General features: G+C 39.2%; 1 protein-coding gene across 7 annotated transcripts in view; it reads left to right on the forward strand.

Moving 5' to 3' along the window:
• Positions 1–16,339, forward strand: part of CTNNA2 (catenin alpha 2) — a 1,208,900-nt gene that overhangs the window by 508,169 nt on the left and 684,392 nt on the right. The gene's annotated exons all lie outside the window — the stretch shown is intronic.

A 16,339-nucleotide genomic window follows, 5' to 3' on the forward strand; every position in this document is an offset into this window, starting at 1 on the left:
GGTGTGCTCAGGGGGTCCGTAGTGCAAATGCAACCTGTGGACCATCATAGCTTAGCCTAGCCTACCTTAAATATGTTCGGCACACTTACAGTAGCCTATGGTTGGGCAAAATCATCTAATACAGAGCCTATTGTATAATAAAATGTTAAATATCTCATGTAATTTATTGAATATCACATGAAAAAAGAAACAGAATGGTTGTATGGCTACTCAAAAATCGATTTCTACTGAATGCATATTGCTTTCTCACCATCAAAATGTTGAGAAATCCTAAGTTGAACCATTGTAAGTCGAGGACCATGCATACTGCTTTATCCTAAAAGAGTGATCTTTATAGCATGAATTTCAGAAGCCACAGGAAGCCTACTGAGGGACTGGTAGTCTTGAGCTTCTGCATTTCTAATCAGCTTTGTGGCTGCCGGGTCCAGCTTATGTGGATTCTGCAGATCCCAGCATTGCTCTCGTGTTTGACTTTTATTCCCATGTTCCTTTGCACCATTATTGAAAAATTAACATCCTCAACTTTGCTAGCCTGTTTCTCAGCAATAGCTTTTATTTCCCTATAGCCTATATTTGAATGTTAACCTTTCAATGTGGTCTTATACTCATTTATTTTGACTGGCCTGTTCTTAACTCTACTATTTCAGAACAGGTTGCATCAATCTGGACTCTGGCCACTCCCTCTCTTATTCCTGTACTGCTCCAGTTATGCGGAGTACTCCAACAGCAACCATTCTGGTGTTCCGGGCCGTTGATTGCATTCTGAGACCTTGTCATGGGACACCTAGACTGCTACTTCATGATAAAATGATTCATTAATCTCACTAATGGTATTGCCCCACAAGTAGCAGGAATCCCCACTGAGTTAGATTTCTATAGGTGGGCTAGCAGTGAGTGCTGGATGATATCAGTCTCTAAACCACACTATTGTAGAACAAAGACAGAAAACTTTTTTTTTCTTTTTTCCTAAAATGGAGTCTCGCTCTGCCACCCAGGCTGAAGTGCAGTGACAAGATCTCGGCTCACTGCAACCTCTACCTCCCAGGTTCAAGTGATTCTCCTGCGTCAGCCTCCTAAGTAGCTGGGATTACAGGCATCTACCACCATGCCGGGCTAATTTTTGTATTTGCAGTAGAGGTGGGGTGTCACCATGTTGGCCAGGCTGGTCTCAAACTCCTGATCTCAAGTGATCTCCTTCCCTCAGCCTCCCAAAATGCTGGGATTACAGGTGTGAGCCACTGCGCCCAGCTCAGAAAACTATTTTTTAAAAGATCTATAGAAATTCTTAAAGATCCTACAATCCAAATTCTCATATTGTAATTAATTATAATAACAATAACAACCATAACATCATGTTGGCATAAGGTCCAAGCATAAGTCGTTTATGGCATAAACTCCAGGCACAAGCGCTTTATATCAACTGGCTCATTTAATCATCACCCCAACAGGATGGGGAGGAACCCTTATTAATCAAATCTTGCAGGTGAGGGCACTGAGCATTAGAGAGGGTCACTATCTTGCCCGGGACCTTGCAGCCAGCAAGTGCCTATGCCAGGAATCAGATCCATGCAGACTGACTCTAGATGGCTATACAGACCAGGAAGCTGAGAACCAGGAAAGCAGTGGTTTGCTCAAAGCCACACATCTGGTAGATGGCAGAGATGATCAAGTTGTCAGGTCCATGGCTCCCAGACCAGTATATGGCTGCCCATCATGGCTCTCTTGGTGATATTTTAGATTCTATTTTGATAAGAAGTTGTTTTCAGTCATCATTTATAGGAGACACAAAGAAAACAAAAGGGAAAACATTATTGTAATAGGTAGTACTGAAAGCAGCAGAAATAAAATATAGTGAGCCCTGAATCCTAAAAGTTTGATTCTACCAGGCGAGGTACTCTGATGGTGGGAACAGTGTGCCAAATGAGGAGGTCTTGCCAATAATATTCTGATAATGTCTACCATTTATTGTTCTCATACACTAAGGGACAACTTAACCAAGAGGCACAGTTACCAACCCAAGAGGCACACTTGCTATATCCCCAGTAAGTGGTGGAGTTGGGATTAATTAGGACCCCTATCTGTCTGGCAACAAATCTCTTTTGTGTTCTACAAAAATTTTCCTGCATCCTATCCTTGCATGCAGGAAAATTGTATGAGATGAAATGTAGAAATGAAAAACCCTACATGGACTGGTCCACTTGACACATTGACAACAAGAAGTTCCATTTATGAATGTTAGTCTTCATTGAATCCTAACTTAAGAGAAGTCAGCTGAGCATGGTGGCTCATGCCTGTAATCCCAGCGCTTTTAGAGGCCGAGGCGGGTGGATCACCTGAGGTCAGAAGTTCAAGACCATTCTGGCCAACGTGGCGAAACCCCGTCTCTGCTAAAAATAAAAAAATTAGCTGGGCGTTGTGCACGTGCCTGTAATCCCAGCTACTCGGTAGGCTGAAGCCAGAGAATTGCTTGAACCTGGGAGGTGGAGGTTGCAGTGAGCCGAAATCACGCGATTGTATTCCAGCCTGGGCAACAAAAGCGAGTGGGGGTGGTGGGGGAAAAGTCATTCAGAACACTTAGTTCATAAAACAACTTTGCAGAAGAGGAAGTTAAAAAGAAAGCGTGGATTTTCTAGCAAACTCACCCCAGAAGAGGGGAATCAGTTAAGAATTAGATTGAGTTACTAATGGAGACCCAAATACCAAATACTAAAAAGATGAGTGTTTGTATATCATGTAGAAAAAAAAGAAGTCCAGAGACAAACATGGTCCTGGTGACTCTGAGATATCATCAGTATCCTAGGTTCCTTCTATATTTCAGCACTGACATCCACAGTGCTGACTCCATTCTCAAGGTTGTCTCATAGACCTAGGTTCAGCCTTCTTATCCCCATTCCAGACAGGAAAAGCAAGAGAATGCTTGCCAGCTCAGCACTTGCCTTTTAAAGTTTTCCCAAAGCACCATGTAACTCCCTCTCAGCTCATTGCCAGTTCTTTTCCATAAAGAAAGCTGGAAATATAGAGAGGTGTACTATTTTTACCTGGGCACATTGTTACCTCCAAAAATATAAAGGCTTTATAAATAAAAGAGTGCTTGAAAATGAACATTGTTTAAGCAAATGATAGCCTTTGCCCCAAGGCATGGGAAGATCCTAAAAAGTGTCCAAAAATTAACAGTAACCAAAATTGATAATTCTGCCATAATTAATCTATAACATGCTTAAAGATATGCAATAAAATATATAAGCATAATGTATTAGTTCTAGTATAATCCATGTAGATATAATATACTTAAGGATGGGAGATTCTTAAGAATGACTTCACCCATTAATTAATATGCCAAATTTTCTTCCCTCGTGTCTGTTTCTAAATGAGAATGCTGCAGCCTGAAATTGCCTAAAATAAAAGAAACAAATAACTTACAGGGAAATTAACAAAGGAGGATTTTGAAATAATCTCATTCACAGTCATTATTTATTGAAAGCCTCTTACGTGCCATGCATTGGGCTAGGTACTGGGGGATGGAAGGGTGGGAACTAGACGAGCACAGACTTTAAAACCTGCACAGTCTAATCATTTAATTAAAAAACCTTACCCTAACATCTTGAAACAACCCACTAGATGCAGCCAGTGTTTTTGGATGAAAATGTTTTGTTTCCTTTAAGTCGTAAAAACTAGGAACCATATACTTTATTCATTCAGTAAACAAGTCATATATGTACCCAACTTTAAAGTGATGACTCAGATATTCAGAAAAAAAGTTTGGACTTCTAGGAGTTTACTCAAACACAATGTCTGTCCTTTCATTTATACCTCAGTGAACTGTCAAATGGTCACATACGCCACTATGTCACTCCAGTATAATGGGGACTACAAATACTGGGTCGTGGTACAGAAATCAGTGACCACAAAGTACAGTGCAGTGTAGGGTGGGGTGGGGGTGGAGACCTGGAAATCTAAGCTTGAAAGTGATTGCAACAAAAGTTTTAGCATAAGGAAATCCACGAGTACATATTTGAAATATACCAACATCTAAGCACATGAGGAGAATCCTAGAGTAGAAGGGTGAAACACTTCAAATTATACGCATTAATCATAAGAAACTGTCATATTCAATAAGTAGAGAAGGAGAAAAAGGGTTCACACAGTGTCCTCTATACACGATGACAGCATTGTTTTAAACATTTCATTAAGCCTGTTAAGGTTCATTAAAGACAGTTTATGGACACATGTTTCATACAAGTTCCTTGTGTTTCATGTATCAACATTTGTTTGCAGGAATATACATTGCCATTCTCAGAAGGGCAAAAATGAGAGTACTTAATGTTTTTATTTACCTTTTCTCATAAATAAGTTTATTGTTTAGTTGTTGTTTTTTGTTTTGCTTTGTCTTTTGAGACAGGGTCTCACTCTGTCACCCAGGCTGGTGTGCAGTGGCACCGCCACGGCTCACTGCAGCTTTGACCTCCTGGGTTCAAGCAGTCCTCCCACCTCAGTCTCCCAAGTAGCTGGGACTACAGGCATGCACCACCACACCTGGATAATTTTTTATTTTTGTAGAGACAGGGTCTCGCTATGTTACCCAGGCTGGTCTTAAATTCCTGGGCTCAAGCAATTCTCCCTCCTTGACCTCCCAAAGTGCTGGGATAACAGGAGTGAACCGCTGTGCTTTGCCGTTATTTGTTTTTTTAAATCATTTGAATCTTAAAGGTAATCATACTACCTGAAATGGAACGTATAAAATTAATCAGTGCAGAAAAAGAATACTATATCTCATCACTCAAACACAACTGCTTTTAACATTTGATGTAAATATTTCCATTATTTTTCTATGCCAAGGTTTTCATGTTCTTTTCCTGCCTAGTTGGCATCCTGTGTGTTCATTGACCAATGTGTTTAATTCTCTCCTTTTTAACAGACATGACCATTTAACTGTCTATTTGAAATCAGCAAAGCACTAGGTTTTTGACTTATTTGTTAAATTATATCCATTTACTTCTGTAACTGCCATATGTCAAATATCATGCTAGATCCTGGAGATAAATAGTAAAATAAGTCACAAGCTATACCCTCTGAGATTCTAGAGAAATTAATTTATTCGGCAGATATTTAGTTCAGTATCCATTATGTCCTCACGAAGTACGGGGCACCAAGAATCCAATGGTCAAGACTATTGGGGGGGCTCCCAAGTGCTTCAGTGTTCATTTTATTGCATCATGCTTGCTAAGACAGAGCTGCACACAGGGTGCTACGGGAGCAGAAAACATGGGGTAACTAAATTAGACCTAGTGAATTAGGGGTGAAATAATTCAAGGAGAAGGTAATAGTTTGGCTAATTTTTGAAGAAGTTACATGAAAAGGTAAGCAAGAATATTCTAGGCAGAAGGAAGTACACGGCAAAAGAAGGAAATTAAAAAATAATACCTCATTAGAATGGTCAGAGCCCTCTGCATCCATCAAGTCTAATGCTCTCCCCTCCCAGGGGAGAGAACTGAGGCCCAGAGAGGTTAATGCACTCAACATCAAGTAACTAATGAAAGCCAAAATGGGAACTAGAGCCATGTCTCTTGACTCTATCCTATCAGACTGGGAGCTGTTGCCAGGAACAGAGGCTAAATTAAGCCTCCTCATTCCATCTCATATTTAACACTAAGTGAGAGGAATGATCTACACTTCACTATGATAGAAATACTTGGAGACCCTTCGGCTCACCATGTTAATTACACTGAGAACTGAACTGAGAGTCTATTACTTTGAACCAAACACTGAGTCATTACTTTGCCCCATGAAGGAGATTTTTCAAGTGGTATTTTTCTTAAGGTAGAATATCAAAGTGTGTATCTAAATGATATAAATAGAAATGCCTGGTATAGTCCAATATTAAAAACAGCAAAATTTCAATTAGCCAAATAAAAATTTCACAGCCCTCCATTATAATTTAATCTTGCTTTTCCTTTCAGAGAGGAAATCATATGAAAGAGGCGTGTTATCAGACAACAAGCTGAAGACACGTCAGACACTGTGTTCTGAGCCCCCACAGTGGGCTACCTGATATGTTGAAAGCTCTTTGTTACTTTCAGTAAGAGGGGTGCCCATTGGGAGCGTATAGTTGAAGTGAATTGTCAGAGATTTATTTCAGAAAGTCACTTTCAGGGTCAGCACAATGAGCCAAAGCTTCTGTTGTTCTACAAAAGCACCAAAAACTGTTTACAGCAATGGCCTTAGGCGTGGAAGAGACCAGCCTCCAAGAAGGAGACAGACATGGTTGTGTTCTGCTGATCCAAAGATAAAGGGACTAATTTAGATGAAAAGAATAAAATATCCAGAATTACACACACTAAAAATTCTGGTGTATTAAATCTCTGGCATATATAAATTATATTTTCACAGTGGTTATATTATCTCAGGTCTAAAAGTACTGCCTTATTACGCTTTAAATCCTACATAAGCAGAGATAACTATCAAAATTCTGGGATAATATTTAGTATGTTAAAATAAATTGCAATAATTCAGAAAACATTTATTATCAATTCCAGTGGAAAATCTGACTCCTTAATGGGCATATATTTTTTCACTAAAGCCCTTTATTCATGTTTATTAGAGAGGTTTCTGTTCTATTAGGATATGTAACACATAGATGGGTCACATATCCTAGTTACGTTTTCATAGATTGTGTGTCCAGTTGGGTCTAGAAGATTTATTTTCCTGAAATTGAGGGTTGGAACGCTTATTTGTTTTCTAAGTTTTTAAAAATAATACCCTACATTGTAATGATGCAAAGTGGTGCTGATATAACAGACAGTATTTTAAGGTAATAGCCTTTCTTATAAAGTAGTAGACACAGAAACAAAACCAAAATATACCTAGGATTTGCATTGCCATTGAACAGATAAACCATTAGATTGGATTCAAGTGTAAGTTCCTTTTAGTCAAATAAGTTACTACAATAAGCCTTTGTCAGATGTTTGCTATTTGTCATGGTATTGTTATTAAAATAAGTATTTTCCATATACTGGGTGCAGGGAGATGAGGGTGTATTAAGGTTTTATAGTATACACGCTCTGTTCCCTGAGTCTGTAGTAATTCAGCACCTAGAAGATGAGTGCACATAGGCCATGTCATGAAGTGGTATAAGTGCCCCAAAGAAAGGGGAAGGAGAGGTAAAGAGGACTAAAAGAGTGTTATGAAAGAGGTAGTGTTTGCTATGGACTTAAAGAGGCAGATTTGATAAGGTGGTAAAAAATGAAGGCAGCAACTCAGGGGACTGTGTGGCAACAGTGACCACAGATCATCTAGATGACTGAGGTGCCCAGTGTTCCCATCCCTGCCCTGCAAGAAAGGTCTGGCTAGGTCATGTGGTAGTGTCTGCAGTCCCCTCATCACACAGCAGAATGCCTTATGCACACTAGCAGCTCAATGCATATGTGCTAGGTGAATAAAAGGAAGATTCACAGTACATCCATGGATGCCGGCTGGTATATCTCAGTGTATCACATCGAATTCACCTAAATCATGAAATTGAAATGTTGGTATTTCTTGCATTGAAGTGTGACTAAGAGGAATACCATGTCATTATGATGGCAGTATAACCTAATTGCTCACAATAGGCTTAATGACTTAGATTCCTTATCTATAAAATGGGAATAATGATAGTTCCTACCTCGTAGTTGTGAGAATTAAATGGATTAATGACAGTGAAGTGCTGCAAACAGTGCATGGCACATAGCGTTATGATTTTTATTTTATTAAAAGAGAAAGTATTGATGTGAGAGAGCTAAACTCTGACAATTAGTTAGAAGAAAGAGGAGACAATTTATCGAAGAACACAGTCCATGTCTATTCCAGGAAAATATTAATGACTGTTCAACCTATTAAATTTAACCTGTTGCTGGGTGCGGTGGCTCACGCCTGTAATCTCAGCAGTTTGGGAGGCCGAGGCTGGCGGATCACGAGGTCAGGAGATGGAGACCATCCTGGCTAACATGGTGAAACCCCGTCTCTATTAAAAATACAAAAAAATAGCCGGGCATGGTGGCAGGCGCCTGTAGTCCCAGCTACTCAGGAGGCTGAGGCAGGAGAATGGCGTGAACCCGGGAGGCAGAGCTTGCAGTGAACCCAGATTGCGCCACTGCACTCCAGCCTGGTCAACAGAGCCAGACTCCGTCTCAAAAATAAATAAATAAATAAAATAAATAGATAAATAAATAAATAAATTTAACCTGTCAGCCTGATAATCCCTATCATATTGTTTGTAAATATGAGCCATAGAAGTTGGAAATGTTTATCTGAACAAGAAAGATATTATATAAACTTTCAAATGCTGATGCATTTGAAAGAAACAGTATACACAATTTAAGAATCTTTGCATTTCAAGTCTCAATAGGATAATCATTTATATTTCATATTGTAAGCAGCAAGTATGTTATGACCCCCAAGGCCTTGTTTAGATTTGATGAGGGAATAATGTGGGTGGGATTATTGCCTCTATAATTGTGTAAATGTCTTTCATATTTGAAAATACTTCAAATGAAACAGGAATGTTCTAGACTGATTGTTTTATGCAGAAAATGTTAACTTCGTACATATGTTATGTGGAAGACCATTTTAACTTTCAGAACCGGTATTCAGATTTGTTCAGATTTCAGGAAAATGGGGTTCATTTTAAAAATGAGGAGATGCCTGGCAAAGTGGCTCATCCCTATAATCCCAGTACATTGGGAGGCCAAGGCAGGAGGATTACTTGAGCCCAGGGGTTTGACATCAGCCTGGGCAACATAGCTAGACCTTGCCTCTACAAAATAAGTAAGTAAATAAATAAATTAGGCCAACATGGTGGTACCTGCCTACAGTCCCAGCTATTTGGGAAGCTGAAATAGAAGGATCACTTGGGCCCAGTAGTTCGAGGCTGTAGGGACCCACGATCACACCACTGCCTTCCAGCCTGGGTGAAAGAGTGAAACCCTGTCTTAAGAAAAAAAACTATGGAGACTAATTAGCTTCTAAAATACTTGATAATGCTATTTTGAAGTCAGAATGCTAACTTTTCAATTCTTTTCCATATTTTAGTTATTTGAATACCATCAGCCAGATATCTTTAATATACTAACTGTAATTGTTGGAGAATTGATTTTTTTCTAAATGTTTATAGAAATCTTTCCAGAGAGTAGATTCCTCTTTAAGAAATATAGTTATATGACTGAAAATGTACATGGAAAAGAAAATGTATGCTGCATAATTACTGGAGTAAAGAAAAATTTAATCTTAGCTAAAATATAAGTTGGCATTACATGTAAGCATTAGCGTTATTACTTAAGATCAATACGGATTTTGTGAAAAAAAAAACATAAACTAATCCTTGTATTAAGAAAAATGTAGTGACATTAGGAGAAGGCATCCCATGTGAGAGAAAAATTGTATTCATTACGAACAAAAAACCACACCTGCAAATATTTGTCCCTTTCTGTAAATTTCATATTGAATCTCAGGAGAATTCAATAGTGTGGTAAATGTAATTTGTAGTTCTTTACAATTATGGTCTAAATAGATGAAGTCTAAAGGGAGTTTGCCTATTTGATTTTCAAATTTGCATCACTTAAAATCCAATCAGGCCAACTGTTCAGATTTTTATTAGATATGAAATACATGAATGGGTTCAAAGCCTTCGCTGTGTATTGAAAGAACGTATCTGACTTTACGGCAGGCCTTAACTAAGGGGTTCAGTCAGCTTGTGGTTCAACTCCATTCCTGTAAAGATTGTTTACTGACTGCTTGAATTGCTAACATATTATACCCTTCAATTTTCAGTAACCGGTGTTTTATAGGCCAGCAGATTGCCTTTGATTTTTGAGAATTTGTGGTAACATATTGAGTTTACGAGATTTATGCAGGAATGTAAAATAAAAATAGTGTAGCAGTCGCTCGGGATTTTTGAACACAGAAGGGATTAGCTTTCCAGATGGCTGGCACAGATAATGGCATTGAGTAATTTAGCCATGTAAGGTAATCTGTTGTTGACAGAATACATTAACATTTACCCACCATATACAGGTGTTTGGGTTGCACTGCACTTGTGACTCAGAGCAAGCAGCATCATTTGTAGAGTAAGCCTCAAGTCTGAAATCTCTAAAACATGCTTGTGTTTAAGGACTTATTTTAGGGAGATATTCTAAGAGTTTGCCAAAATATACTATCTAATTTATTCAGCCCCTCTGTCTTTAAAATCATTATCCTTTGTTGGCTACTTCGTAAAATCCAAATCATCAGAGAATTTTTAAAGGATTCTGATTTAATTAATGGAAATATTCTAGAAAAAGAGCAGAAAACTACAGATCTAACTATAATTTCACAAACAATGTAAAGTCTATTATCCATTCTCCTGCAATAATAGTTCTTAATTTAGCCACGTATTAGAATAATCTGTGGGACTTACTAAAAAAGTACAGATATCAAAACATATACACAGCCGCCCCGCCCAAAGATTAAGTGCTTCAGGTGATTCTAATGTACAGCCAGGGTTAATAATCTTTTCCCAATAATTAAATTTACCCCTGCATTTAAAATATGTACACATTGCCAGGAGTTGGTGACTCACGGCTGTAATGCCAGCACTTTCGGAGGCTGAGGCGGACAGATCACTTGAGGTCAGGAGTTCGAGACCAGCCCGGCCAGCACGATGAAACTCCATCTCTACTAAAAATACAAAAATAGCTGGGCATCGTGGTGTGCATTTGTAATCCCAGCTACATGGGAAACTGAGGCAGGAGAATTACTTGAACCCAGGAGGTAGAGGTTGCAGTGAGCTGAGATTGTGCCACAGTACTCTAGCCTGGATGACAGAGTGAGACCCTGTCTCAAAAATTAAAAAATACAATAAAATAAAATAAGTACCCATAAAAGCATCTCTGTTTCTAGGTTTCTCCATTCAAACTATCCTACCCACAACTATCAACTTTCCAAAAGCACTCCTTGAATCGTCTTTCATTTCCCCAGGAAACTCTGATGATCCTGATGCCAATGCTGTCAACTCTAAACTCAGCTTCCTACAGTCCTACAGCTTCTGGATCATTTTCTTTTGACAATTGCAAGTGCATTTCTAGGCACTTCCCCAGTTAGGTCTGTACCATGGCTGCTCATTTCATAGGCCATGCTGTTGTAGTCTCTAGGTCTTTGCTCACAGCTGTGCCTTCTCCCTGGAATGCATTCTTTGCTCTTGCTGCCTGCAACCTCCATCCAAATCCAAGTTCTCTCCCAAGGTCTCTAAATCACATCCTTAGGATCCCCACCCAACCCTAGTAAAAGTAAATTTGTATTGTATGTGTGGTCTCTCCAGGCCACCTAACTTAGCACTCCCACTGCTTATTTTTTATAGTCTTCGCTGATTGCTTCAGGCATGTCATGTCTTATATTTGTCCTGTTACCCACTACCCACTAGCCTCACCTTCTACCAAGCCACACCACACTGTGCCAGTCCAAACCCAAATAAACAGGCAAAGCAAAGCAACAGCAACAACAACCAAAACTTTGCACAGGGAAGGACAGACACTAGATGCTCAATTAATAACTGCTGAAATAATTGTGCTCAAAAAGGGTGGTAAAAATTAATGGTGACGCTTGTAGAAGTCTGTGACTATTTAAAAACCACTGAATTGAACACTTTCAAGGGGTGAAATTTATGTCATATAAATTACATCTCAATAGAGTTGTTATAAAAAATGAGGTAAAAAATTTTATGAAAGACATTTTGAAAATGTAAATTTTACTTTTCTAGCAAAAAAAAGATATAAAACAATAATACAAGAATGAAATTGAATCCTAGTCTGGGAATATTCTGAGGACTGGCAGTTTCTGTGGTGTTTCTTGTTATGTGAGACTTGAGAACAGGGCTGGCAAACTATGGCCTGGTGCATGTTTTTGTAAATAAAGTTTCATTATGTTGTCTGTGGCTGCTTTCACACTATAAGGGCAGAGTTGAGTAGTGGTGATGGAGACCATCTGCCCTGAAAAGATTAAAGTATTTACTGTCTGGTTCTGTAGAGAAACAGTCTGCCTATCCCTACTTTAGAATGTATGCATGAAGCTGTGTTAACTTGTGTTATTTATACAGCATACTCATGAGAGGCTAAAATTCTTAACAAAGTCTTTCTGATGCTGACAAGGTTTTTGTGATGTCTCAGGATGTAGCCCTGTGAAACTAACGTCCTATAAATGCAGATAATCCCTTTCTTCAGAGTTTTTGTTAATTCAAGCACAGTGATTGACATCGAGGCATGTGGGTCCTTCTGCTGACATTCAGTTCTCACTTCCATCCCCTCTGTCCTTCAGAGCCCTTCTCCAACACCACTCCTCCTAGTGAGTTTATCCTCACTCTCTTCTGGAAGGTAGGTTCCCACTTTTTAACCCTTCTCACATTTGGCACCTCTCCCTGAAGCATTTCTTTCACTGTACCTTGGTTGGAAATTATTTGCATAATTTTCACTCTAAAAACCTGAAATAAATACTGGTCTTTGCACAGTTCCAGACGAGGGAGGCACAGAGATGAATGTGATATGGTATGTACCCCTGAGTTCACACTCCTGTCCTCATGAAGGCAGCCAGCTTTCTTTGACTCCCCCACTTTCCCTCTCCTCTCTGCATTACCTGTAGCCAATTTGTATGACTGTTTGCTTTCTTCTGCATCAACAAGGAAGAACCACACAGGTAGACTGTCAAAATTTCACCCTTGCTCCAGCACTCTTCTGAGTCCACTGGTGAAGTACAACTGACACAAAGACACGCGATTATTGGGTAGGAGTATGGGTCCTGCCATCTTGTGCCTGCTTCTGGATCATGGCTCCTCCAACAACTTTTGTGTGAACTTAACCTCACGTTCTTTATCTGTGAAGTGGAAACGCAGTTTTTTGGGTTATCATGTAGATTGAAGGGAATGATATTTGGTAACGTTGCTGGACATGTATGAAACTGTCAGAACATGTTACCCATTATTATTTCATCTTTCATTACTAGCTCAGTGCTTATTCACTAATTTTTAGTTCAGGTAGTTAGAATGAGGGCTGGTATCATAGGTTATGGTTTTCCACTTAGTTTACATTTCCAGAATATTATGAAGTAATAGAATATTGTATTAGTTCATTTTCACACTGCTATCAAGACACTACCTGAAAGGGGGTAATTTATAAAGGAAAGAGGTTTAATTGACTCACAGTTCTGCATGGCTGGGGAGGCCTCAGGAAACTTACAATCATGGTGGAAGGCCAAGGGGAAGCAAGGCACCTCCTTCACAGGCAGCAGGAGAGAATTGAGTGAGGACACAGGAAAAACTACCATTTATAAAACCATCAGATCACATGAGAATTCACTCACTATCATGAGAACAGCATGGGGGAAACCACCCCAAAAATCCAGTGATTTCGCTACCTCAACACGTGGGGATTACAATTCGAGATGAGAGTTGGGTGGGGACACAGAGGCAAACCACATCAAATATGTAGCAATTTATAATTGGTCCATAAAAGGGATATGACTTACTTCATTGTCATGATTAAAAAATAAATTCAGCTCTTCTACTCTGGATTGCAGATCTCAAATCCAGTCTTCTCTTGTTTCACTCCTTGTCTCCTTCTCTTTCATTTCTCTATGTTACAGATGTTGCTGTCATACAAATGTCTTCCTATTTGTAAAGCCATCGACCTCACCTGATGGTTACAAATAATTTTTGGCTGCACAAATTACCTAAACCCTTCCAAGAGCGTAATTAGACTCAGCAAACTGTTTATCTTTGTGTGTTTTTCACTGTAAGGTTCAAGCGGCAATACAAATGGAACAAAAAGAATCTGTGAGTCAACTACACTGTGCACACTGGTCCCATGAATTCTAAGTCATATGAGTCTAAGACTAAAATCTGTGGTGATCATGCAAAGATGCAAAGTATACGCCAGGTTTTCAAGGATCTTATTTTGATTAGACCTGTGGTGTTTTCTCTTTTCAATTGTTATTCAGAGAACATAAATGAGTTATGAGGTAGACAAAGGCATGAACACTTCTGATATATTTTACCTAAAATCTGCTGTTTCAGAGTTGGTTGGGAGCAGTACATACCAACTTCACAAGAAATACCCTTCTCTTTGAACAAAATGAAAATTAAAATGATGCCCTGTTGTTCCTAGGAATACTGCCTCAAACTTACATTAGTTGTAATTTCTTAGACATCATTTCAAACCAAACCAGAAGTTGCCCTCAGTCTGACTGCATCAGTTTAAAGCACATATTTTCATATTTGACATGTTTTATTATGGCAGAATCTGAAAGTATGGAGCAGTATGACATATTAAATATCTGCAGCACCATACGTTTAGATCTCTTCATCCTGATAAATGCCCCACTCCTCAATTCTGCTACCTCCTTTTTATTGTGATTCAAGATCTCTCTTCCCTTCATGCGGTTTAATAGATTAAATTTTAGAAGCCAGAAAATAATTAAAACAATGAAGGGGAGTTTCATGTTATGCTTTTGTAGTGCTCTGAGAGGGATCTAAAAAGAAAGGGGGAAGATGACTTTATTTCTTTAAGTCCGATGTGCTTCATGATACCCATGTCCTCATTCCACAGGTCAGAGGGTAGAGAAGCCCACAGTAACAGGGGCAATTGAAATGCAGCTATCTGGCCCTCAGCTATTTGGTCAGGATTTCAGTTCTTTGCAATATGCCTGCAAACAGTTCTGGAGTTCCCCAGATGACATCGGAGGGTCTCGCTCTGTCACTCAGGCTGGAATGCAATGGTGCAACCACAGCCTTGACCTTCCAGGCTTAAGTGAACCACAGGCACATGCCACCATGCCCAGCTAATTTTTAAATTTTTTGTAGAGACAGGAGTCTGCCTGTATTTCCCAGGCTTGTTTGGAACTCCTGGGCTCAAGCAATCCTTCTGCCTTGGCCTCCCAAAGTGCTGGGATTACAGGTTTGAGCAACCACACTCAGCCCCCAGGGGACCTATGGGTTCACACACAAGGCTGCTCCCATGGACGTCACCTGGCCTCTGCTAGGAGCCAATGAGTATACACCTGCCAGTCACTGGTGAAAGTGGAGGTCTGAGGACAATGCTTACATACCAGGTTTCTGATAAGAAGTAAAAGAGGCCACCTCTGTCCTCCTCAGTTCACCAGAATAACAGGATATATGCAATTCCTGTTTATGCTTAAACTGCTACATAGATTTAGGCTAATGACTGAATATAAAAACCAGGCATAATAGTTTCAACCTAAGAAGCTGTGGAGCCTCAGGCTATAATAAGTAGCCAGAGAGAGGTTGAATGGGAACCTCCCTGTTGCCTCCACTCCTGACTCATCCAAAGCAACTCAACTTTTATGTGTTTTACACACTGAGACTCCAGAAAATTTTGCTTAAAATTTTACTTTGCCCTAATCAGTCAATTTGTGCCTATGTTTTATGATTTGCGTTTTAGTCTTATACAAAATACTTTCCCTTTAACAGAATACTTATGAATTTTGCGATTATAAACATGATCTTATAATACCTTAGGACAATATTTATGTTTAAAGAAAACACACCAACAGTATATTGAAAGCTGATGGGAAAATGAACTCTGAGAAGGAAAAGTGCTTTCATACAACTTTTAAGAGCCATTCCCTTATCAATATAAAGTACTCCTTTATTTGAAGGTTTGGGTAAAAAAGGCAGGAGAGTTTTATTTCATAATTATTGTCAACTTCCAGGGGTTGAATAATGAACACAAAATTCATTAGCATTAAGCTTTAGCGATGAGAGAGCATTTATCAAACCCATTTTTCTGGACTATCAAAGGTATCTGGAAAGTCTTAAGTCATCCAGTGTCAGTGCATACCTCAGAATATTCCCCTGGCTACCTTAACGGATGGAAGGGCAGTCAGATAAAGATAGCTATTCCAAAGACAGAAAGAGTAATACAATGTCTTATCCAGAGAGTCTGCAGAATCTTGAGTAGTTTTCATTTACTATGAATACATATGGTTTTTTTTTTTTTTTTTTTTTTGCAGTGTATGAAGCTATTTAAGGCAGTTAGGTTTGAAAGGAAATGAAAAAATAAAGTGGATCTAGTGCAGGATGATGAGTGAGGAAACGGAGAATCAGAGAATTCCATGGAGAAAAGTAACAAAATTGCATCCAAACCCTGATTACTAATGTGAATTCCCTTTCAACATCCCCAGATCCTCTTCTGTAACTTCAGTGATAGAGAAGCCCCTGAGAGATAGGCAGTGCACTGTCATGGGAAATGCTTAGCATCTCATGCTTTAAAGGCCCAGATTTGAGTTCTGGCCCTACAAGTCTCCTTCTAGAGTGAGACCCTGAGAA

This window comes from Nomascus leucogenys, chromosome 14 (genome assembly GCF_006542625.1).
Source record: "Nomascus leucogenys isolate Asia chromosome 14, Asia_NLE_v1, whole genome shotgun sequence".
Taxonomy (NCBI): Eukaryota; Metazoa; Chordata; class Mammalia; order Primates; family Hylobatidae; genus Nomascus; species Nomascus leucogenys.